The 22,565-nt window shown below is 42.9% G+C and overlaps 1 long non-coding RNA gene across 2 annotated transcripts in view; it reads left to right on the top strand.

Annotated features, from left to right (window-relative positions):
• The first annotated feature begins 573 nt into the window (after positions 1-573).
• The window catches only part of LOC137154125 (uncharacterized), a 33,890-nt gene continuing 11,898 nt past the window's right edge, over positions 574-22,565 (top strand). Inside the window, exons 1-3 of one of the 2 annotated variants that reach the window (XR_010920085.1) lie at positions 574-643; positions 791-973; positions 19,440-20,393. This is a non-coding gene — a long non-coding RNA (uncharacterized lncRNA). Of the gene's footprint in view, positions 644-790; positions 974-19,439; positions 20,394-22,565 lie in introns of those variants that run through there. The other variant, XR_010920086.1, reaches the window with a different exon arrangement.

The following is a 22,565-nucleotide window of genomic DNA, read 5'->3' as shown; positions in this document are numbered from 1 at the left end:
GCTGAAAAGTTTTCTAGTGACTCAGGGTTAAATGCCACATATTTGTTAACATAATGATCTGGGAATTAGTAAGCATTTTAGCTACATGCTGATACCCTTCCACACACTACTCCATGAGTTGTTTCACTGAGCTCAATGGGACGGCTCATGGAGTACGGTTACTAAACTGGATGAAGGGTGAATCTGGCCCTTTCTTCATAATTGGATATTATGGGATTTTTGAGCTAACTCAGAATTAGAACTATTGAAACGATTCTTTTTTTTTTTACTCATTGTTACCAGTCACACAGCATGACCATTCTTTAAAAAAAATAATGCCTTATAGGAAGAGTGGGAATGACATGATTGGAATGCTTCCTGTTCCTTATACAAGGGTTCAACCTAAGAGAATCTCACAATATCTGCTGGGGAATCAGGGTGGGTGCCGCATCCGGCAGGCTTCTACAGCAGGGCTTTGATAAAGCAGGTGTACCCACACTGCATCAGTGCCAGCTGATTGGATCTTGCAACACCTGTGCAATTTCTTAAACTAGTCACGGAGGGGGTGGTGGGGGTTTAATGTAGCCAATAAGCAGAAAGTAGCTGATAGGTTTATTTGATGGCTCAAGCTCCAGAGAAGGACTAACCTAATTTCTTCTTTTAGGTTAGACTCCTAACCTTCATTGGGAGATATTGGTATTTTCTCCCTTACTAGCTGGGCTGCAGCTAGACTGCGTTGCCGAGTGTAACTGTGTATCTTCTTAGCAGGAAAATAAAAAGAAATAATGTTTGCTTCCATTCTGTTCTACAGAAGGGTTGCAAAGATGGCATGCTGCGGTGATTCAGAGAGGAAAGGATAAACCCTTCACATACACCTACGCACCACCATGAAAAAGCACTATGTGGGCAGAGAAGGAGCAGAATATTAAAGATGACTATCCTCAAGTCTTTTTGGAGGGGAGCAAATGGAATTCCTAATTGCTTCCTTCATAAGGTATGTTCTCAGGGATCCTTGACCAAAACAATGCAGGGGGAAAAGCAAATGAATAGTTAGGGAGTGGAATGAGTATCCTCCAAGGGAAGTTTTCCCATCCTGCTCTGTTTCTGAGCCTTAACCCTGACCTGGTGGAAGTTGCTGCTGGAAGTCAGCGTACTTTCTATGTCCCTTCAGTCTTGGTTTTGTCTCCTGAAACTATTGGCATCCTTTGGTTGTGTTGTTTGGGCGGTGCACTCCTATCTTTTGGGAACAAGACTGTGCCCCCTACCTCTGCTTGCTCATGGAAGACTTATAACATATTTAAAACTTCCACTAGTTCCTGCACTGTGCTGTATTTGAACCAAGATAAAGCAAGCATGACTTAGACCTGAGGGTCTCAACCTGTGGTTATTAGAGCTGGTAAGCAGCTGCCATGGGGTGTTATGCACTTGTGAATGGGCAGTGGCCCATGGGACAATCTGTCTAACACAGTGGTTCTTAACCTTTCCAAACTACTGTACCCCTGAAGCCTGAGTCCCACCCCCACGGGGCTGAGGCATGTAACTTAGTTTCATGGCGCCCCTGTGGCTCCAGGCAATTGCCTTTCTTGCCACCCCCAATACCAGCTCTGCACTTGCGACCCCTCTAAACCCCCAGGTTGAGAAACACTGGTCTAACATATGGTCCATGTTCTGGTGCTTGAGAACCCCTAACCTATAATATTGCCAAAATCTTGAGCTGTGTACCACGCAGACCCACAGACTAACAAACCCTCCTGTAATCATACTGGCTTTGTTGTTCTTTGTACAGTTAGCCTAGCAATGTGTCCTGTGCAAAGGGATACTGCTTTCCCAGGAGCTGATGCTTTGATACTGAAATATTTGATGTTTTTGCCTCTCTTAAAAATATCATTCAAGGGTCTTCAAAATGTTAGTTTGAGAAGTCCATCATCTGGCCCAATATGATGCAGTGCATACTGCACTGGGTGACATAGGCATGTGTATCCCCACAACAATCAATCGGAAGAAACATGCATAAGTGAAGATAACCTTGGCCTCTTGTATCTTAGTCTAGACAGTAATTTAAATGATCAGGTTTGCTTTCCTAAATATTTAATATCTTCTTATTAGCAGATTATGAATTCCTACTGTAGCTTTAAAACCTATGCATATGTAGTTAGTTTCTCATTACCTCAGATTCTAGATGGCTTTGTTCTGTATGCTATTTGAAAAATATGAAACAAAAGCTTAGGTTGTCTGCATAGGTTTTTCCAAGATGATTCTCTCTAATTTTTCTAATTGTAACCCAATGCTGCAAGAATACAGAGCTATTGGATCATAAAAATGCACAAGTTGACAGAGAAAAACCAATGCCAAAATAACGGGAACATCCTTTAACTCAATAAACAACACAAACAATGTCACGAATGCAAATGCAGGGAATTTTTTTCATCCAAGGACTCGACAGAGATTTCCAAGGTTTGCGCACAGCCTGGTAAACCAAACAAATTAGCTGCAAGCCACCAGTGATGAGATGAATTAGAATGTGCATCATAGTTACGCATTTTGAAACCCTGTAATGACTCATTTTTATGCCATTAAAAGTTTACACTTCATAAATGTGTTTAGCTGCTTAAAAAGTGCTGTGTTTAAACACCCACAGAATCCTAAGCAAGCTAGGCCTTTCTCCTTCTACTGTTGTACACACTGACAGATAGGTCACTCAGGCGTGAGTATGTAGGCTGATGCTCAATGGTGAGTATGTAGGTGGAATCTCATCGTTCCCTACATTCGTTTGGGATGGATGTTTTACAAGACACACAAAATGCCTATTGAGACAGCTTGTGGGTTGAACACAGTTGCACTTGAAAAAGATGCACAGATGTGTACGCTCTATTACAAAACATTTATGCTGGAGGGAAATTCTGAGGTGCTCGAGGTGCTTTTTAAAATACCTGATGTGACTGAGTTTTACTGTATAGCCAGAGAGTTGTTAGGCACATCGAGTACCTGCAAAGGACGGGATGTACAAAATATCTCAACCACTGAAAAGCAAATCAAATTAAACTGATTTCATGAAACACACACAGAATATCATAGGCCCCTTCCTAACTATTCTCAAATAATTAGGAAGGGGCCAAGTTCTGTCCTAAGCTACACAGTGGAATGAGGATTCAGCAGTCCCTTATTTGCTGATTCTCTTATCATCTCTATACACCTCTTCTGTACTGGGCTTTCTACCGGTTCCAGATATCTTTCCACAATGTTGACCTTCCTTTGGTTAGTATTGTGGCTTACCTAATCTTCAGCAGTTGTTAGTCCTTCTTCTTGGGATTGTGCACTAATTTAAATTGCATCAGATCTAATCGTTCTAGTCTAGAACATGTTTCAATACCCAGGTAACCTGTGGAACTCATTGCCTGGGGAAGTTGTGAAGGCCAAAACTGCAATGAGGTTCAAAACAGAATTAGGTAAGTTCATAGAGGATAGGTCCATAAATGACTATGAGCCAAGATGGCCCGGGATGCAACCCCATGCTCTAGGTGTCCTTAGCCTCTGATTGCCAGAAGCTGGGAGTGGACAATGGAATGGATCATTTTCTGATTGCCTGTTCTGTTAATTCATTCTGAAACACCTGGCATTGGCCACGATTGGAAGGCAGTATGCTGTGCTAAATGGACCATTGGTCTGACCAAGTATGGCTGTTCTTTTATTCTTATGAACAGTCAGTGGATTTACTATCAGGTTGTTCATGCAATCCTTACTCATGCCCGCAAGCCTTACTCACATAAGTAAATATGATGCAGTTGGGCCATAAGGCTCCCATCCTGAAACTGGCCTTGTACGCTGACCCTTATGCCCTAGCTGAGCTAGCTACAGGATCAGGGCCTAAATTAATAACCCAAGCAGACATGTTACTGAGTTTTTGGTTTCTTCCACACCCTTTTGCCTCCCCAGAGAATGTAGATGGCTGCAATTCTCATTGGTTGGTTTTTTGTTTTTTTTTGTCTTCTGCAGGTCTTTCATTTATTTTTCTCAGATCACATTTATCATTCTCATGCTCAGTTTCCTCTGACAGCAGTTCTCTGCTGTCGTGGGTTTAAAAAATGTAATGTGAAAAATGCATGCTTTGAGTTGTTTTCTCCCTAGATAGCTTGCCTTGCAATTTTCACCATTCTGGGCCTCCAACTACTGTACATCTAACCTACCAGTGCAGCTGTTAAACTTAAAGCTGTGTGCCATAGCAGGCAGTATCCATCAGGAACTCCAGGGAGGCACCTCTGTGCTTTCCCAGCTCATTTCATCACAACCAAAAGCCCAATTAGAAATCATTTTAAAACTAAGAAACCTGACCTGGTCACTGTTTACAAAATGGAGTCTCACAAGAACATTGTAAGATCCCTGGCTAAAATTCTCTGTTACACGGGTGGGTTTGGTTTTTAAAAAAAAATATAAATAGACTAAAAAACTTGAAGTAATTTCACTGATTTCAGTGGCGATGTGCTAGACTTTATACCAGTATTATCAAGATTGGTATCTGGCTGCTTCTCATGCTGATTATAAATTCTGGAGTGCTAGAACTTTTACATTGCTTCATTGCAACTTGTAAACTACTTTTCTTAATAAAAAACCTTCTTAGAATCTCCCCTTCCTGGATCAGTTCCAGTCTTTTTTGAATATATATGGTTATTACTTTAGCATCCAGCATGTTTTACTTCATATTCATTTCTTTTGCACACATCAGCCCACTCACATATTAGATCCAAATCTTTTTCATTTTTGCTTGTTGCTTGATTAAGTACTGAGACACGACACACTACATGTTGTGACAGATACTGACAGGCCTCGGATGCATTGTGAGGCATGAGGAGCAGCCAGGATCCTCCAAAGGCCCAGAAGTGCAGATACTCGCCATGGTGTCTGAATGTAATTGTAACGTGTTTATGTATTGGAGAATATTTTGTGTGTGGCTAAAACAACTTTTTTTTTTTTTTTTTTTTTTTTTTTTTAAGATGGTAAATCCTTCTTGAATTCTGGGGGGAAGAGAGTAAAATGCTGTAAATGATATTAACTATGGTTGTCTCGCCTTGTTTAATATTAGTTATGTTTAAAGTTATGTTGCAGCCTTTCTTCTATTAATTTATGTCTATGAAGCTTTGTAGTGGCATTTTTATCTGCAGTATTTGCTAGCTCTTCTGACCCAGTTGTTGTAAACAGTGGTGGCCTTTTTTTTTTTTTTTTTTTTTTTAAACACCAATTTAACTTAAGATAACTAGAGAAGGGCAATGTTCCATGTGTCGTGTGCTGGGTAATAACATGAGCTTTCTCAAACCAAATGGGCTCTTTATTAAGAGAACTACTCACAGGGGTGCAGCAGCTAGCATTCTAGCCCTATGCACGCAGCCTGGCTTCCTAGTGCTGCCTCCAAATTCTCCTTTTTTGCAACCTGAACTTCTCTCCCTTTAGTTCCATGCAGGGTCCTACGCTCAGGGCTTGTCTCCACTTTCAGTGCTGCAGTGGCACAACTGGACTGGTGCAGCTGCACCTCTGTAGCACTTAGTGAAGATGCTACCTATGTTGATGGGAGAGGTACTCCACTTCCCCAAGAGGTGGGAGCTTTGTAGACTGAAGAAGCCCTCCTGTTAACATAGCACTGTCTACACTGGGAGTTAGGTCAGTATAACTGCTTCACTCAGGGGTATGCACCCCTCAGTGGCTTAGTTATACCGACATAAATTTGTAATATAGATCATGGCTTAGTATGTGCGGAATTCCTTAGTATATGCAGGTTTTTCTTGTATATTCCTAGATCTACAATAGGAAATGCTTAGAGTAGGGCAAATACTGAGGTTTTCACACTGCAAATTCTTCAGTTATATAAGGCGTTTGCCCTTTAAAAACTTGCCTATTGCTGTACCTTGCACAAGACTATAAAAAGCTTTTAAAATGTTTTCTTTACTTAAAATATAACGAATTCTTACTTCATAGAAATACCAGATAAAAGATGGGGGGAGGGGGGAGTTATAAATCTTACTACCAAAAATTTTGGATGATTGCTGAGTAATAGAGCCCTGAGTGAAATATTGAAGTCTTTTCAAACTGGCAATAAAAGCTTTGAAGTACACTACATCATCATGTTTAGCTTATGCTCATGTGTATTGCAATGTTTTTTCTATTTTTTTTATGTTTTGATAGTTGTCTTTTGCTTTCTCGCCCCTTCAGGTGACACAGAGCTAACAAAACTCTATCTGGTAGAGACTGACTTTTATTTAAAGGAAAAAAAGGAGGGATAGAGCAATGGGGGTGGTGTGGGAGGAAAAGAACCTGAAAATCTTGGGAGATCACTCAGTGGCCATTTTGAGGCAAGCATCAATTGCATCAGATCCTTAATATAACTTTTACTGTGTTAGCTATTAGTTACTGAAATTCTGTTGAAGAAGTTGCTAAATTCCGCATAAAGTGTAATATAAAGTCAGTTCATATAACTTCATAATGTTTATATCATGATTTTGACACGTGTCAGAGGTTGGCTTTCATGGCCATCTGTAGTTTAAACATGCAATATGTGTGTAATATTATTCAGTATTATGATGTCATGAGGCGGCGTGTGTAGTAATGAATGCAAATGCTATACATCGGGTCGCCCTATAAGTGTAGGTGGGGGAGTAATTGAGATGGTCTGCAAGGGACCCCAATTTATGCGGCTGGTAGAAGAAAGTCAAAATTGCTGGCATAAGAATGTGATGGGCTAGACAGCAGAAGTTGCAATAAATATTGAGATTTATGTAGGACCAGTGAGAATTAATCCAGGAAGCTGCAGAAATGAGGAGGCAACTGATTTTACCATTCCATCAAGAAAAAGGTTTAGTAGGAAAGTGGTAATTCCTAAAATTAGGGTCTGGAAGTAGTAATAGCAAATGATAGGTGGTCTAGACACCTGGAGATTGTGGACCTACTCTTCATTGAAGTCCACAGGAAAGCCAAGGAGACCTTATGTAAATTCAGCCTCCGTTATATGGAGATGAAGACTGGAGCAATAAAGTAGGATGAGTAGAGGGCCTGTCAGGACACATGGAGAAGGCATGATGAGCTGCAGAGTTTTGGACAACAGTGGCCTAGATTCTAGGACTGTAAATGAACTAGCCAGTGGCATTAAGTGATGCATCTGATTATCTTCTAAGGGCATCAGAATCAAGAACCCGTGGGTTTGTGGCATGTGATATAGGGATGATAATTCAGGTCCTATAAATCTTAGGCCAGTTTCATTTATATTGTAGTTACCTCAATTTTATGAAGCCTTGCTAGAGGAATTCTATCACGTGTACTATGCTGACCAACCTGAGCAGTCCACTCATGGACAGAGGCTTAGTACACCAGAAACAATAGTGGGCAACTCTCAAGTTAAGTAAGTAACCTCTGAGTGAAATGAAAGTATGTGCCTGGCAGCACAAGCAAACTGAAGTTAAGTTCTGTGCTCGTGTGAGCCCATGTATGACTTCTACTATCTAGATAGGACCCATCCATGTGCATTGAGAGCAGAATTTGTCCCCAGGTAAACTGCACTGTCATGTTTAAAACATACAGTAATAGGTCTTGCGGTCCGAAGGGGCCATTATGACTGTGTCATCTGACCTCCTGCATAAGACAGGCTAGTAAGACTTTCACCTAGTATTTCCTGCATTGAGCTGAACAACTTTGTGTCTGAAAGCTGTTCAATCTCAATTTAAAGATTTGAAAGGGTGAAGAATTTACTACATCCCTTTGGTAGTCTGTTCTCATTAAGTGCCTTGGAATGAATGCAAACCAATGTATGCACAAAACTGTTATGAAGGGACTGAGATGATTTGTTGGAAACATGGCACAACAAATTTTGTACTAACCGCACCCTTCTCAGAAGTGTACCACAATGCTGTACCTACCTTGTAGGTTTTAATGGAAGCATTTCATATGGCTCTCTTTAAACCCTGTGTAGATTTTGGCATGCCATTCCGTTCCTGTAGTCTTCCATGTGCATTTTTGGGGAAACCAAAAATATTTGAAGAGAATTACGTGTTTGGGGAATGAGGGTAATTAGGAATTACGTGCTACATCATTCCACAGCAGAATCCTGTGCAACAGATGGCAAAACTTGTGCTAAGTGCAGATAGAAAAAGCTGCAAACCAAACTGTAAGGCTTTTAATTAAAATAAAAGATTAGATCAACAAAGGATTACAACAGGTGGTTAAATCCTAGGGCTAAGTAGCACTTGCTTTGTTCTCATATCCTGAGATGTGTGAAAAAAGACTTTTTACAGGGCAAACACGGAATCCTGAGTACATGGTGTTACAATTCTAGCAGCAAATTAAGTGTTAGTGAGCACTTCATGACTGGCATATGCAATTTAATACTTTCAAAGGGAGAAAACGCAGATATAGAAACGTTAGATTTAAAGTGCTTTCTTAACCTTTAGAAGAGTCGGTATTCATGTGAAATATGTCTTACTAGATATGAAACAAAGAATGGGGGGGGGAGAGGAGAGGGACTCAGAACTTAGGACGTCTCTGATGCTCTTTCTTGCCCCTGTTAGAGGGTACAAATGTGCTTGCTATCTTGTAGTTAAAGGAGTCTGGGAATCATGGTTTTCAGGTTCTCTTACCAGTTTTGCCATTGACTGACTCACTGTGTGATGTTGGGCCTAATCACTTATTTCTCTGTGCCTCTGTTTCCTCATTTATAAAGTGAGCATAAAATAATTGCTTGTCTCACAGTGATCTTGGGAAGGTATATTTGTAAGCACTCTGAAACCTTTACACATTCATATGCTGGAGAAAGCTTCTGGGAGGTTCTGCCACCAATTTAAAGGAGAACTAGGAAGATTTCCCTTCCACTGATAGTGTCCCCACCTTGCGTCTGGATACTGCTAAATCATATCTGCTACTAGACCCTTCTGGGCACTTCTGAAGATTAGCCCCTTTAAAAAATTTAGGTCTTAATGATTTTTTGGGTTCCTCAGTTTTTGGATGCCCAACTTGACACCCAAAAGGGGCCTCATTTTCATTGGTTAGGTGCCCAACACTTTCTGGAAATCAGGCCCTCTAGTGTGTCTCGGGTAGGGTTGCCAACCCTCCAGCATTGTCCTGGAGTCTTCAGGAATTAAAGATTAATCTTTAATTAAAAATTGCCATGTGGTGAAACCGCCAGGAAAACATCCAACCAAAATTGGCACCCTACCGGGATGGGCACTCCAAGTCACTAGCCACTTTTGGAAGCTGAGGCCCAAATGTTTTGCATTTGGACTGAATTGCATTACACCAAACGGCAGGTGCTTTTTAAAAATATCCTTGGACAAAACAGTCCCTGTCCCACTGTGGATTTTCACTACAGGATATTCACTCCCCTCTGCCAAGCGCACTGTAAATTATACAACCAACGCACTTTGCCACGCTACTAATATGCTCAGTGGGTGAAATTAATGCTAACACTTCAGCGACTCCAGTGGGACCAGGATTTCGCTCAAGATATTTGTCAGGAACAAAAATGCGTTTCCAGCCCATGTGCTTTATCCTAAGCTGCCAAGTAGTGCTGCCTCTCCCCTTCTGCTTATGAGAGAGCTGTTTTGTTTAAACAAAGGAAATGATTAGACCCTCCACTCCCTCTTCTCTTCTGTCTGCAAGCACAGGGACTTCCAATACAAAGGCTTTATCACAGGCCAAGAGGGGAAACTTTGGGGCAGCCCCTTAGTAAAATAGTGACTGGCATTATGTATGATCAAAACGTCATATTTATCTAGCAATTTTCCCCTCATAATCATTCTAATTATAAAAGAAGTAAAGCTGGTTTTCTGTTTGCTATTGAATTAATATCAATGTGCAACCTTTTTATGTGGAAAAAGCAGGTGGGGGCCAAAACAGTTTTTTTCATATCTTATGAGAGTTAAAGGCTAGCTCTGGATATATGTCTCTCTCAAACTACAAATAATGCACTGTCAGCAAGTCATCGATGTATAGAAAATAAGGGAGGAAAATCATGTGACAGAGAGAGACTAACGATCTGAGTCCAAAATACCTTGGTCCCAGAATGCATTTTTTTTGTTACTATTTATATTTGGGTGATTATTTGTTTCAGTAATATACAGGCAGGTGCCCAAACCTGCACCCATTCCTTTGCTGATCTCCCCTCACTATACCTCCATTATAGTCAGTGGAGCATGTACAGAATGAATCTTCATTGTATGTGTCTTAAAATAAGGGCATGGAGCTGGCAACAATTAGTACTGGGACTTATTAAAATAAGTGCTGTTTATGGTAGGGTTTGTAGGACCAAGCCCTGAAGGCATTTCCAACACTATGTAATTACTTTTGAATAATTACCATTCATTCCAGTGATGTCTGACTTCCAATGTTTGTGGAAAAACTGTCTTGTGCATGTCGCTTGTGACTAGAACTGATCAGGAACTTTTATTCTTTTTCCCTGTGAAAATTACATTTCAAGGAGATTTGGAAAAATATCTTCAAAATTCTGGGGGTTTGGTCACAAACAAAAACTTTTTCAGTTTTTGACAAAACCTGACAACTTTAATCATCAATGGATATATTTTCACAAACATTTCCTTTTTCCAACCCCCTCTGCCATCTCCTCCACCCCCCCCCACCCCCCCCCATTTAAACAAAAGATATTTGGCCACCTTACTTGTAACTCCTTAAGGTTTTTCCTATGTGCAATGCCTTGAGATTTCTAAAGCATCCACCAGGCTGCCATTAGTGAGGCAGAACAGGTGGGGCAAGACACAGAGAGGGGAGAGACTGCTGTCCTGTGTGCTGGATAAAATCAGTCAAGGTGTAGGTCTCCAATTAACAGCAATACTCCAATGGGAAAGATTTCCGGTTTCATACTGTCGCCCAATTCCTCTCTCTGCTGTTTGCCCTTGCATGAAGCTGTTGAAACAGGAACGCTATACAACATGGTATTTTTGTGGCTTAGTACTAGGTTTCTTTTTTATCTGCCCCCCTCCCAGGACCCAAGTACTTGTTGGACCCAAGAGCTCCTTCCCCATAGGACGGAAAGGATGGTCTCCTGGTTAAAGCATAGGACTGGAAGTCAGGAGATGTGGATTCTTTTCCAGCTATATCATGTACTTGTTAGATGGTACTACCTACATCTCTGAAAACATTTCCTCATCCTCCTTCACTTTCGTGCCCTGTTTTTCCCAGACCTTTCAGCGTACTCCTTTCATCTTTTTCACACTCAGTCTCAAGCCTTTCATGGTGCTCTCTCTCTGACCTGTACCAGACATCCACTTCTTGTCTATGCATCTCTTTCTTCCTCCTTCAAATCCCTCTTTTAATAGTCACTTTTTTTCCAGAAATGCTTCCTACACTCTTCCTTTCCCCAGTAATCTCTCCTTAGCCATCTCTGTCCTGCATTATGGCTAGGCACCTTGTCTATAATAGTGCATGGGTCCAGCTGAGGTATCAGTTTTTTCCTTGCTGTACTTTCGGAGACCACAATACTCCTTTTTAGGACCAGTGTGTCCTCTACATGTAAGATTAGAGCAGAGAGGACTCCATCCTGCGAGGTGAAAGGAAGAAGCCAGTAGGAGTTGAGGATGCTCAGAATTTGGCAGGATTTTAGCCTAAGTAGAGGCAGGCATGGTGGCTTGAGCAATGTCAGGAGACCTCATTCTGACTCCCTGGCCATGATGATGTGCTGTGTGTGCAGACACTGGGTCTGTAAAGGCATAGTGGGGTGCGGGAGAAAGGAGGTGCAGGACAGCAGCAATATTGGAAGTAAGCTTCAGCCAGGGTTAAATTACTCCAGTATCTTTAAGCTCCAAGTATTTTTTTTTTAAATACAATGGTTATGCTGTATTTGTAACTCTTTGCAAACTGGATGGTGCAGAAGGGAGACAGATGCTACTCTATTGTCCCCAAAATATTTGTCAGGGGCTCTGGAGTTTGATTTAATTTTCTGCCTTTTTAAGATTATGGTTTTCTATTTTGGCTTGAGCTGTGTTACACAGAGGAAGAGGCTGCCTGACTAATAAACTTGGGACAAGCCATTTTACTTTTGAAAGATAATCTGCGTGAATTGACGCTAACAAACATTTCCCTAGTGTTCTTAGTAAACCTCTTGCTTTTCATGCTGTATCTAGGCTGTTGCTGTCAGTATCAATTGATTTAAGTGGCTAATAACAGCATTTAGGTTGTTTATTATTGCCTTCGCTGCCTTAAAAGGATGAGACACCCACCACAATGCAAAAACATCTACAACATTTTACAAACCTAATCCGGGGTGCTTTGTCTGTGTCTACGCAGCTTGGTGTCGAATGTCCATTGGAGTGGGAGGAAGGCAAAAAGTCAAAGTTAACCTTGCTGGTGTCAAATATTTCAGAAGCATCCTTTGAAGCTATTACCACTGCTGATTACAACTAATTAACAAAGATAAACAAGCAAGACAAGGAAGTTCATTTTCAGGGCTGCCTGTCTTAGTGAATTAAACCAGTTGTATTGCTATCCTAAAGGCAAGGAGCCAGACAAATGATTCAGAAGTGCCTTATTTCCCAAACTCTCATTGATCTTCAGATTTGAATTTTAATCAAATACCTGAACATGCATACTGTTGCCCTTTTTGCCTGCATGGTTAGCCAATATTTGGGCCCTTTCAGGGCTGTTTCTGTTTAGATGAGAGATCAGGAACATGAGTTAGATTACACTAAAGAATATATTATTTTTTATTTACAAAGAAATGGACAGAAAGTCTGATTTCCCTAAACACAGTAGAAACAAATAGCAGGCAGTTTCCCTGCTCAGAAATTCCCAAGTCTGCCACTCCAGCAAGCTCTGAGCCCAAGAATCTCTGTCTCTTAGGCTATGTCTACACTGCTGAGGGAAGTCGACTTACTTTAAGTAGACTTTCAGCAGCCGATTTTTAGAAATCACAGCAGCGTGTATACACTACGCTGTTTGCACAGGTCTCCAGCATTTACACTGACCAGCCTTAATTCGAATTGCAAAGTAGCAAAGTGCAAAGTAGCTTCCTCCCACCCTTCTTCCCCCACAGGAAAAGTATTTTTGCACTGTTTTTTTACTCCCCGTGATCGCCATTGCTGCAGAGACATGGAGCCAGCTCAACTCTGCACTATTATTGTGAGCGTGACAAATAGATCGCGGCTTATCATTGATTATTTTAGAAATAGAGCAAGAACCCGAAGCACAGACAGCAGCGATGCCACTGAGGGTGCCCTGCTACAAGCCATTGAGCAAACAATTCCCGATTGCTGCAGGCTGTAACGAATTATCTGCAGTTCATGGAGCGCCGGTTCTGGTGCAGGGAAACAAGCACAGACTGGTGCAACCGAGTACATAAACTGCAAGGGGTACTTTTTCCATGGTCCTGCAGGGGCTTGTGGATCACAGGGGTCGTTTCACTGACATCTATGTGGGGTGGTCTGGGAAGGTGCATGACGCACGCGTATTTCATAATTCGGGGCTGTTCTCTAAGATGCAGGCGGGCACTTTCTTCCCTGACCAAAAAACTCACATCGGGGGTGTGGAAATGTCAGTAGTGATCCTGGGGGAGTCCTGCTGACCCCTTGCTCCCTTGGCTAATGAAGCCATACACCAGGCACCTTGACAGTGGCAAGGAGTGTTTTAATAAGAGGTTAAGCAGTTGCAGAATGGTTGTAGAATGTGCCTTTGGGCGTTTAAAGGGTAGATGGAGGAGTCTCCTCACTAGACTGGATATGAGTGAAAAGAACCTCCCTTCTGTGATATCTGCTTGCTGTGTTCTTCATAATGTGTGTGAAGCGAAGGGTGAGAGGTTCCCCCAGGGTTGGGCTGTGGAGGCAGAAAGACTGGCCGCCAATTATGAGCAGCCAGGTGCCAGCAGTACGCTAAGAGCTAACCGCGGAGCGCTCTGCATTAGGGAAGCTTTGAAAACTAAGTTCTGCAATGAGATGCAGGACTGATTTCTGTTCCTGTATGTTGTTTGCCTTTGGTGATGCCCCCAATGATATCTATGCCCACCAAATCCCTCCTGAACAAGATATGATTTAATAAAGAAATGTGTTGAAATGATGCAAAACTTTATTTCTGGACATTCAAGTCATGGGGGAAGGAGGAGAGTGTTCATTCACTGTCTCAAGGAGTAGGGTGGTAGCTTGCTGGCCAACTGTCAGCGTGGCCGCTGCTGCTTTCTGCTCACCTCCACTGGGGTGGAGGCGAGCACGTACTGCAGCCTGGACAGTCTCTTCCAAGACCTCTTGGAGGTGGGAGAGGGGGAGGGCGGCAAAGCCTGGGGTTGAGGAGCATTAAGGAGGGACTGCAGCCGGACTCTGTCCTGCCTCCGCTTCTCCTGAATCTCCACAAGTTGTCGGAACGTGTCTGCCCGGTCCCACGTGATTTGCAGCATTTCCTGAGTGGTACTGTGATCATGCTCCATCATTTCTCTGCGACTCTCCCTGTCCATGTCCACATTCTGGGACAAGGTCAGCTGCCACACTCTTTGCTCTGTCTCTGCGACAGATGAAGCGTTCATGAGCTCGCCAAACATGTCATCTCTTGGTGGGGTGGTTTTTTTTTTCCCCCTCTCTCTAATCGGAGATAGTCTTTCCGCAGCATTTCTTGAAGGTCAGTCCAATGGCAAGGTGTTTACAGAATGAAAGAAAAATAACACGGTAGCCACTGTTAGCATAGTGAAGAAAATGATCCCCTGATACAATGTAGACAATGATCCCATGCAGTGCACAGGGCAAACACAGAGCCTCATTCCATTCCTGATGTCCCAGAAGGGTCTGCTCGCTGTGTCCTTACAGAGAGGATCTGAGGACAGCGTGGTGGTTTAAAATACCAGCAGAGTTCCCCCTTACAGAGAAGAACTGCAGAGAGCATGGGGGGGGGGGAGGAAGTCTTTGCTTAAAACAAAGATTTTCTGGACGCAGTGGGCTACCAGAAGTGTTCCGCCATGATGCAGGCTCCCTTGATTGCAGCGAAGTATCCTTCCGTGAAGAGAGGAACAAGGCAGCCCTCCCCTGAAAACTTTTGTGAAGGATAAGATTCCAGACATTAAAGTTTCTGTGAGATATCAACTGATGATAAACGTAGCATTTCTCATCACATAAATCAACTGTTCCTTGGGTAACCCCCCAGTACAGTCACCAAAACGCCTGGAATCCCCTTCCTGCCCCCCCCCCCCCAATATAAAAGGACAGAAATGCTAAGAAGAAAGAAAACTCACCAGATGTGCCTTCCCTGGGATCATTAGTGCTGTCCTGTGTGCTGCTGGACTGCTCAGCTGTCAGGAGTATGTCTTGACTTTCTGGGAGAACGGACACCTTGCTCTCCTGCACCCGGCTCTCCTCAGCCGCCTCCTTCTCTTCCTCCATGGAGTCCTCCTCATTGTCCATGGACTGTGACCAAGTGGAGGTATCGATGCTACAGGGGGTACCGTGGTGGGATCGCCACTGAGAATTCCATGCACTTCATCGTAGAAGTGGCATGTTTTGGGCGAGGAGCCAGAATGGCTGTTAGCTTCCCTGACTTTCTGATACGACTGGTGCAGCTCCTTGATCTTCACGTGGCACTGCTGAGCATCCCTCTTGTGTCCCTTCTCCAGCATGCCCTGGGATATCTTCCCATAAATGTCCAGATTCCTCTTGCTGGCTCTGAGCTGAGCCAGAACAGACTCCTTGCCCCATAGCCCGATGAGATCTAAGACCTCTGGTCGACTACATGCTGGAGCATGTTTGGGCTTTGCAGTAGCCATGCGGAGAACAGTGACAAAGCTCTCTCCATGCTGGCAGCACAGGAAATGAAAATTCAAATCTTCCCAGGGCTTGAGGGGAGGGGACTTTTCCTGGTAGCGTGACCACTGAGCAGCACAGTGCGACTGTCCAGAGCGGTGAAAACAGGGCATTGTGGGATACATTCCGGAGGTCAATAAATTCGATTTAAGTGATGTTGTGTTTACACTGACACTAAATCAATTTAACAAATTCGATTTAGGCGCTAAGCCACTTGCAGAGGTGGTCTTAAGTCGATTTTCCAAGCACCTTAATTTAAATTAACAGTGGTGGCAGTGTAGATGCAGGTGTCAGTAGGTCGACGTAAGTGACTTTAAATCGACCTAAGTCGCCAGTGTAGACCAGGTCTTAGCTTCCTTTCAAGGTCATATTCACTCCACTTTTTGTCTCCAACACAGGAGCTGTGATGTTGGTTACAGACTGAGTTTAAAACCAGGAGACCCCTGCTAATTTACCTAGGTTAGCTTTGCTCAGGCCTGGCTATAGGGTTTAGTGTTTTTGGCAGTAGCATCCACTGTCTGCAGCTCTCACTACATAAATTGATCCTTCTGTTGAACCTGAAAGAGAACATTTGGCACACCCATTAGCTTTAAAGGTCACTTTGTCTTTGGATCCAAGACTGCTCTGATGGCAGCCATTAGCACTTTTCAGTATAACCATGTATCAGCCTTTGTGCACAACAGTGCTATCCTAACCTACACCATTTTAAAAAGAGATGAGGTTGGAGCTAAACATCTCCAAACTATGGGAAAACTCAGATCCAGAAGCGGAAAATTGCAGTGTTATATGTTTTATTTATTGGTAGGATTTTTCTATGGAGCTTACCACTCTTAGCAGCCAAATACCTTTGAAGTAGGGCAGTATTGTTATTCCCATTTTACAGGTGGCAAAGCAGGGAGTGATAGTTTAAGTCATTTGAATAAGGTCAAAGGATGCCTGGCAGTTTGGGAAATAGAACCCTGCTCTCTGATTCCCAATGCTTCTTCATCTGAACAACCTTATCTTTTGTCTGTATGAAAGTCTGAAGTTTGTGGTTTGAGCCATACTTGTACTTTGTAATAACAGATCTAAAAATGCAAACAGGTACAAAATGCAAATAGAGGCGCCGAAGTTGGAGGTGCTCATGACTTTTTTACTCTGGAAGAGTGTGCATAATACAGTGGCTTGTAAAAGTGTACCTAAGCAAAAGGTGAATAACAGAATTGGTGCAAAATACTGTTCTTCATAATAACACAGTAACATATCTTAGATGTAAATTTAGGTGCATGATTCTGTTCCTAGTGCCATCAACAGAATTTTTGCCATTGACTGCAAGAGAGAGTGCAGGATCAGAACCTAGACTGGAACTAAATATTCGTCAGGAGAACAAAATCTAAGAACTAATTAAATTAAATCTTATTACTAGGTTCAGATTTATTATAATTAAAGATGTCTCCTTGCTGTAATGTGGTACAATGTTAATTAAGAAAAATACCAAAACTGGTTGTGATGCCAAGCTGTATTAGCATACAGCTGTTGTGGTTTACATATGCTGCAGTATTGCTTGAGAGGCTTTCACTTAAACGACACATGTAACTTCAATCTGGGATATGTAAGAATAACACTGTCTTCAGGGGGTGGGCCAGGAGAGTGAGCAAAGGACCAGGCACGCTGAATTGATGCACCAAAATCCATGGATTAGGGCCATGATTTCTCCTTAAATTCCCAATAACTACAAATTCACACCCCTTGCCCCTTCCTATGCTGCTACTAAACCCTCCTGGAAGGAGAATGCAGTCCCGTTTCTTCATAGTGAATCGCGTGAAGATGATGGAGAATCCCCTTCAAGAGAACTTCCTCAAGCAAGGAAAGTGACAATTAGAGCAGACCAAACCTCAGATTTTTCATCCTATATGAAATTGTGTCATTTGAAATTGGGTTTAATTCCAAACGGAGATGAAAAGTTCAAGTCTCTGAATTTGTTACAAAATTATATTCTGAAATATTTCACTTTGATTTTTGTTATGCTACATAATTGATTATAAAAGTTTACTTTTAGATACTAGAACAATGAAGCATTTTGATTCTCTGTTGAAATTTTTCATGACATTGAAATGTTCCCATGAAACATTTCAATGTTGTCAAATCAGCAGTTTGATAAGCTTATGGAGGGGATGATATGATGAAGTTGCCTACAATGGCCTATGACCCATCCTCATCTGCTAGTAGCAAATATCTCCAATATCCCACATGCTGAGGGTCAGGAAGGAATTTTTCCCCTGGGTCAGATTGGCAGAGACCCTGGGGTGGCGGAGTCATCTTACTAGGTTGAGCTAAAGTAAGTGGTGCATTCTCTGTAACTTGAAGCTTTTAAATCAAGATTTGAAGACTTCAGTAACTCAGCTGGAGGTTATGGGCCTCTTACAGCAGTGGGTGGGTGAAGTTCTGTGGCCTGTGATATGCAGAATGTGAGACTAGCTGATCATGATGGTCCCTTGTGGCCTTTGAGTCTGTTAACTATGTCTTAGATAGCACCTCATCAGACAGTGTTGGTTTTTTTTTCTTCTGCAGAGAATGTCAATGAATGCAAAAAAGGTTTCGTTTTTGGTAGTTTTCCATGGAAAACTTCAACTTTTTGGAGAAAAATCAGAAACAAAATATTTCCATCAAAATCAGAAATACTTTGATCCCAGTCCTTACTGGGAGTTGTAGTTTGGGTGCTTCATGCTCCTGTTTTCCTCTCTTGGTCATGCTCTCTGGGTGGACTATATCTCCCACAATGCACTACAGTCTCTCCTTGTAGAGCCATCCACATCATGGGGGATAAAAGGTCAGCCTATAGGGGCAGGGCCAGCCCATAAAGAACAAAAAGAACAGTTGACCCCGCTGCAACTCCCATGAGGCACTGCAGTGGCATTTTTTAATTGAAATATTTGGGGGTTTGGTTGGAAACTAAACCACTGGTTTTAGTTCTGGTTCTTTCAACTAAAAGTCAAAGTTTTCAGGGGGAACCCCCCAAAAAAGCCCCCAATGCATTTAATCAAAAACTCAATTTTCCTTTGAAAGCAAGATTCAACAACATTTTTGACCAGCCCTAGCCTTAAGTACTATGGGGATAATTAAACACTTATTTGGTGCTTATCTGAGCACTCAGACTGGCACTTCAAGGGGGTGTTTGGCAGCTCTAATGGTATTTGGGTGCCGGTGTATCCAGGGGCTAAAGGAAGCAGGTGTGTAAGTGGAGGTGGGAGGAGGGGAAATCCAGCTCCCACATCTGTTATAAGTTCCCCTTTCCCTTGGCTTGGAAGAGCAGCACTCCCTTTTCCTCCTTGGCTAGTAAGAGGAGAGTTTAGCTCTTCTGTATGCCACTGGTAGAACTTGGAACCCTAACTTGGATGCCTACATTTGTTTTCCAGGGCCAGAGTCTCTGTCTGTCTGTACTAAGTAGTTCGGCTGCCAAATACCCCATATCCAGTTCTTATCTTCCTCCCTTATTACTGTTATGGGACAGTTATAATACTGGAAACAAGCAGGTCATTGTTTAGCTCTTGAGTAGCCAAATCCTTCGTTGCTGAGGTACTGTGACATGGGGGTACGCTTAGCCTCTGCGTGAGCACAGTCCCTGCGGCTGTAGAATAGTGGCTGCTTTGCACAGGGTACTTAATAACAAAGAAATTCCCAGCTCTACTGAATGTTCTTTACTGATGATGATCTTTCTGCCTTCAGAGCCAAGGACCTTTATGTGACAACCGACCTAACGAAGCAAAACAGAAACCATAGTACGATCTAGGGGGAAAAGTTCCAGCCTGTCTTGGGAAGATGGACTGGGGGCAGGAGAGACAAGACAGCTGAGCTCTCTTCCTCCCCTAGCACAACCTTGCAGCCACAGGGCACGGTTTTGAACTATCACTCCCTCCACACTAGGCAGGGGGCTGGCTGTTTGTGTACGGTGACTCCGCTGCAGGTATGGCTAGGCCCAAAGTTCCCCTGCATGTGTGCTGCTAGCAGGAGCCAGGGCACTGTGTGCTGCTTCCCACTGGAGTGATACATCTGATTTTCCCTGGCTTTCTGAGCCAGCCTGCCAGGGCAGAAGGCCTCCTGAATCCTCCACTCAGAGTCTGCTCCCCAATTGAGTATGCCTCATGTTTGAAGGGGCAGAATTTTGGCCTCTGAAGAAAAGAAAAATTAGTCATTGTGTGTGAGGAGAGAGCAAAGGCCCAGCACGGATGAGATGGACTCTGTCGCATACAATAACCCTACAACTGCACTCAGCAGAGGCACTCAAGATAGAGGTCCTCTTGATACACTGCAGCGGGAGGCAGCTAGCATGGTGTTCCCTTCCACTCTGGAATGTGATTCATTTGCCTACCCCCACCCCTGAAATGTCCTGGCTTGGTCCTAAATAGCCCAGATGTGTTGACCTTCAAGGGATTCTGCAAGGTCAACCTGTTTTTCTGAGCGTTTCAGAAGGGTCTGACTATTGAGGAGGGTCTGACGCCCCAGGCTGCTTGTTGATGATTTGGCTGCAGCTGCCTTCCGTGAGGGGTGAGGCTCCTTGGGGTTTGGCTGAAGCTGTGCGTATGTTTTAAATAATGGCAGTGCGCCCAGAGCTTTTGGATGGACGCCTCTTCGTTGTTGTTAAAAGGTCTAAAGAAGTAAATAGCAAATAAATAACTATAGCTTGCAATCGCCTCTCATTACTTCTACTCATGGCTGATTAGTCTTTATGGATGAACTGTATCCCAAAGCTCTGGTAATTTACAATCCATTCAGGCAATTCTGTAATGGCAGTCCTGGGGAATGAATCAATAAGAAGTTAGAGCAGCGATTACACCAGCAGATATGCATCTCCACGTATTAGAGGCACTCTGCCTTGCTTGAGCAACCATTCCAACATACTTGGAAGCCTCTAATGCTACTGGATGCTGACACAACTAAGGAAAACTGAGAGTGGGCTTCCAGTACTCAAATTGTGGGTAGGAGTATTTAGCTGGTGGTCATAGACACCCTCCCCTCCCACTTTCCACTGCTGATGGTGGCGAGTAGGAGTGGGAGGGGAAAGATGCAAAAATTGAGAGAGTTGGATCACACCATCAGTGTATTTCCCTAGTCTGGATACAGCTTTGAACTGCAAGCCTGAACACATCTGCATCCATTGCATTCCTCGAAGTAGGAATTAATGAGTGTACAGTAGTCCCTGAATATTAAGTCTTGAAGGAAAAGTGAAAAACAAAAAACTTGACAACGTAAAGAATAACTCAACACAGGGAAAAATCCTGCTTGCCTAAACAAGATAGCCAGGAGTATCATTTGCTATGGGACAAGGGGAATAGTGCCCCTGACCTTGGTTTGCCCCCAAACTTTTCATAGGTTAATATGCTCTATTATGTGTCCCACTTTTTTTATGGTTCTGACACACCCTGACTTTGCAGTTTGATATGCTCTCACATTGGGCCCCCCCACCTGCTTTTTTTTTTAATGACACCCCTGCATGTAGCCTTGTTCATTTCAGTGGTGCTACTTCTAGGAATACAGCAAGACCAATTTGGCTCAGACTTCTGAGAGGGGCACATTTTACAATTTTCTGTTTCCTCTTTCTTTGAACAGTTTGCAGGGGTCTGAGCTTGGACAGAGAAACTAGACTAGTTAATTTTGCTATTGTTAATAGTTAATTACACTTCACTGTCTGCACTTATACTTAAGACAGCAAGGAATGGGGTGCAAACATGAAAGAAGAATGTGAGTGAGGGGATTGGTTTTTTGGGTGGGGTGTTAAACCCTGTTTCCACTGGAATTTCCTTCTTACTTCTCATACTCGATAAATTAAAAAAATCTAAAAACCCACAGCCGCTCTCCTCCAGCTTTCTACTGGACTTAAGTTTTGTGGTGGTTTTATTTTTACAAAACCTAAATATTAAGTCACATGTGACCTTACAGTCTCCTTATATTTCACCAGTGTTTAGGATAAAGTGCAAACCAAAGGCCTGATCTTACACTCGTGAGTAAAGATGCACATATTTGTAAGTGTCTGCAGGTTTAATGTAGTGAGTGGAATGAGACAATTTCTAGAAAAGCAATCACGAAGATCTAACCCTAGCAATGGTATCGTAACTTCTACACTTCAAAAGCGAAAATGCAGTGGGGGAAAGTATGGCAAAGATGAACAGATGTGGCATGAACAGACTTTGATTGTGCAGGGTGCTGCTCCACCTTTGAGGATAAATGTGGTAATGCTGAACTCATGGAACTAAAATCTTTGCAATACCCCTCATCAACCAATCTTCTTAGTCACATATTTAAAAATGTGAAGGCCAAATTCTACCCTGAGATGCTTGTGCAGTGTCGCTTGATGGCTAGAATATGGGGGTGGAAATCAGGAAACCTGGGTTCTAGTCCTGACTCTACCACGGGACTGCTTGAGTAAACCACTTCATCTCTTTGTTTCTCAGGTTTGTCTTCTGTAAATTGGGAATGATTGCACTGTGGATTTCAGCCATTGGTGACCAGCCCCCAATGTCGCTGCTCTGGTGCACATCCCTAGTTTAGATGGGCATACTCACAATTTGCATCATTGCCGTTTACTCCTATTTCCTGGGTTCTCAGCCTGGGAGTTGTGAACAGATGCTGGGCATTGTATCTATCATGACTTACCAGCTCTAATGGGCTGGACCATAACCCTGCATCTGAACACCTCCATGCACTGGGAAAATTTCACATTTGAATTTGGATTTTAGCTTTCTATGTGGACAGGAAGGATGATCTAGGGGATAGAGCACTGAACTGAGACTTGAGACCTGGGTTCATATGCTAGCGCAGCCACACTTGGGGTAAATCAATTAATCTACCCTGTGC

Source organism: Emydura macquarii, unplaced genomic scaffold (assembly GCF_026122565.2).
Source record: "Emydura macquarii macquarii isolate MOO-44397 ecotype Brisbane River unplaced genomic scaffold, CSIRO-AGI_Emac_v2 contig_1253, whole genome shotgun sequence".
NCBI lineage: Eukaryota > Metazoa > Chordata > Testudines > Chelidae > Emydura > Emydura macquarii.
This window is presented reverse-complemented; position numbering and strand designations above follow the sequence as displayed.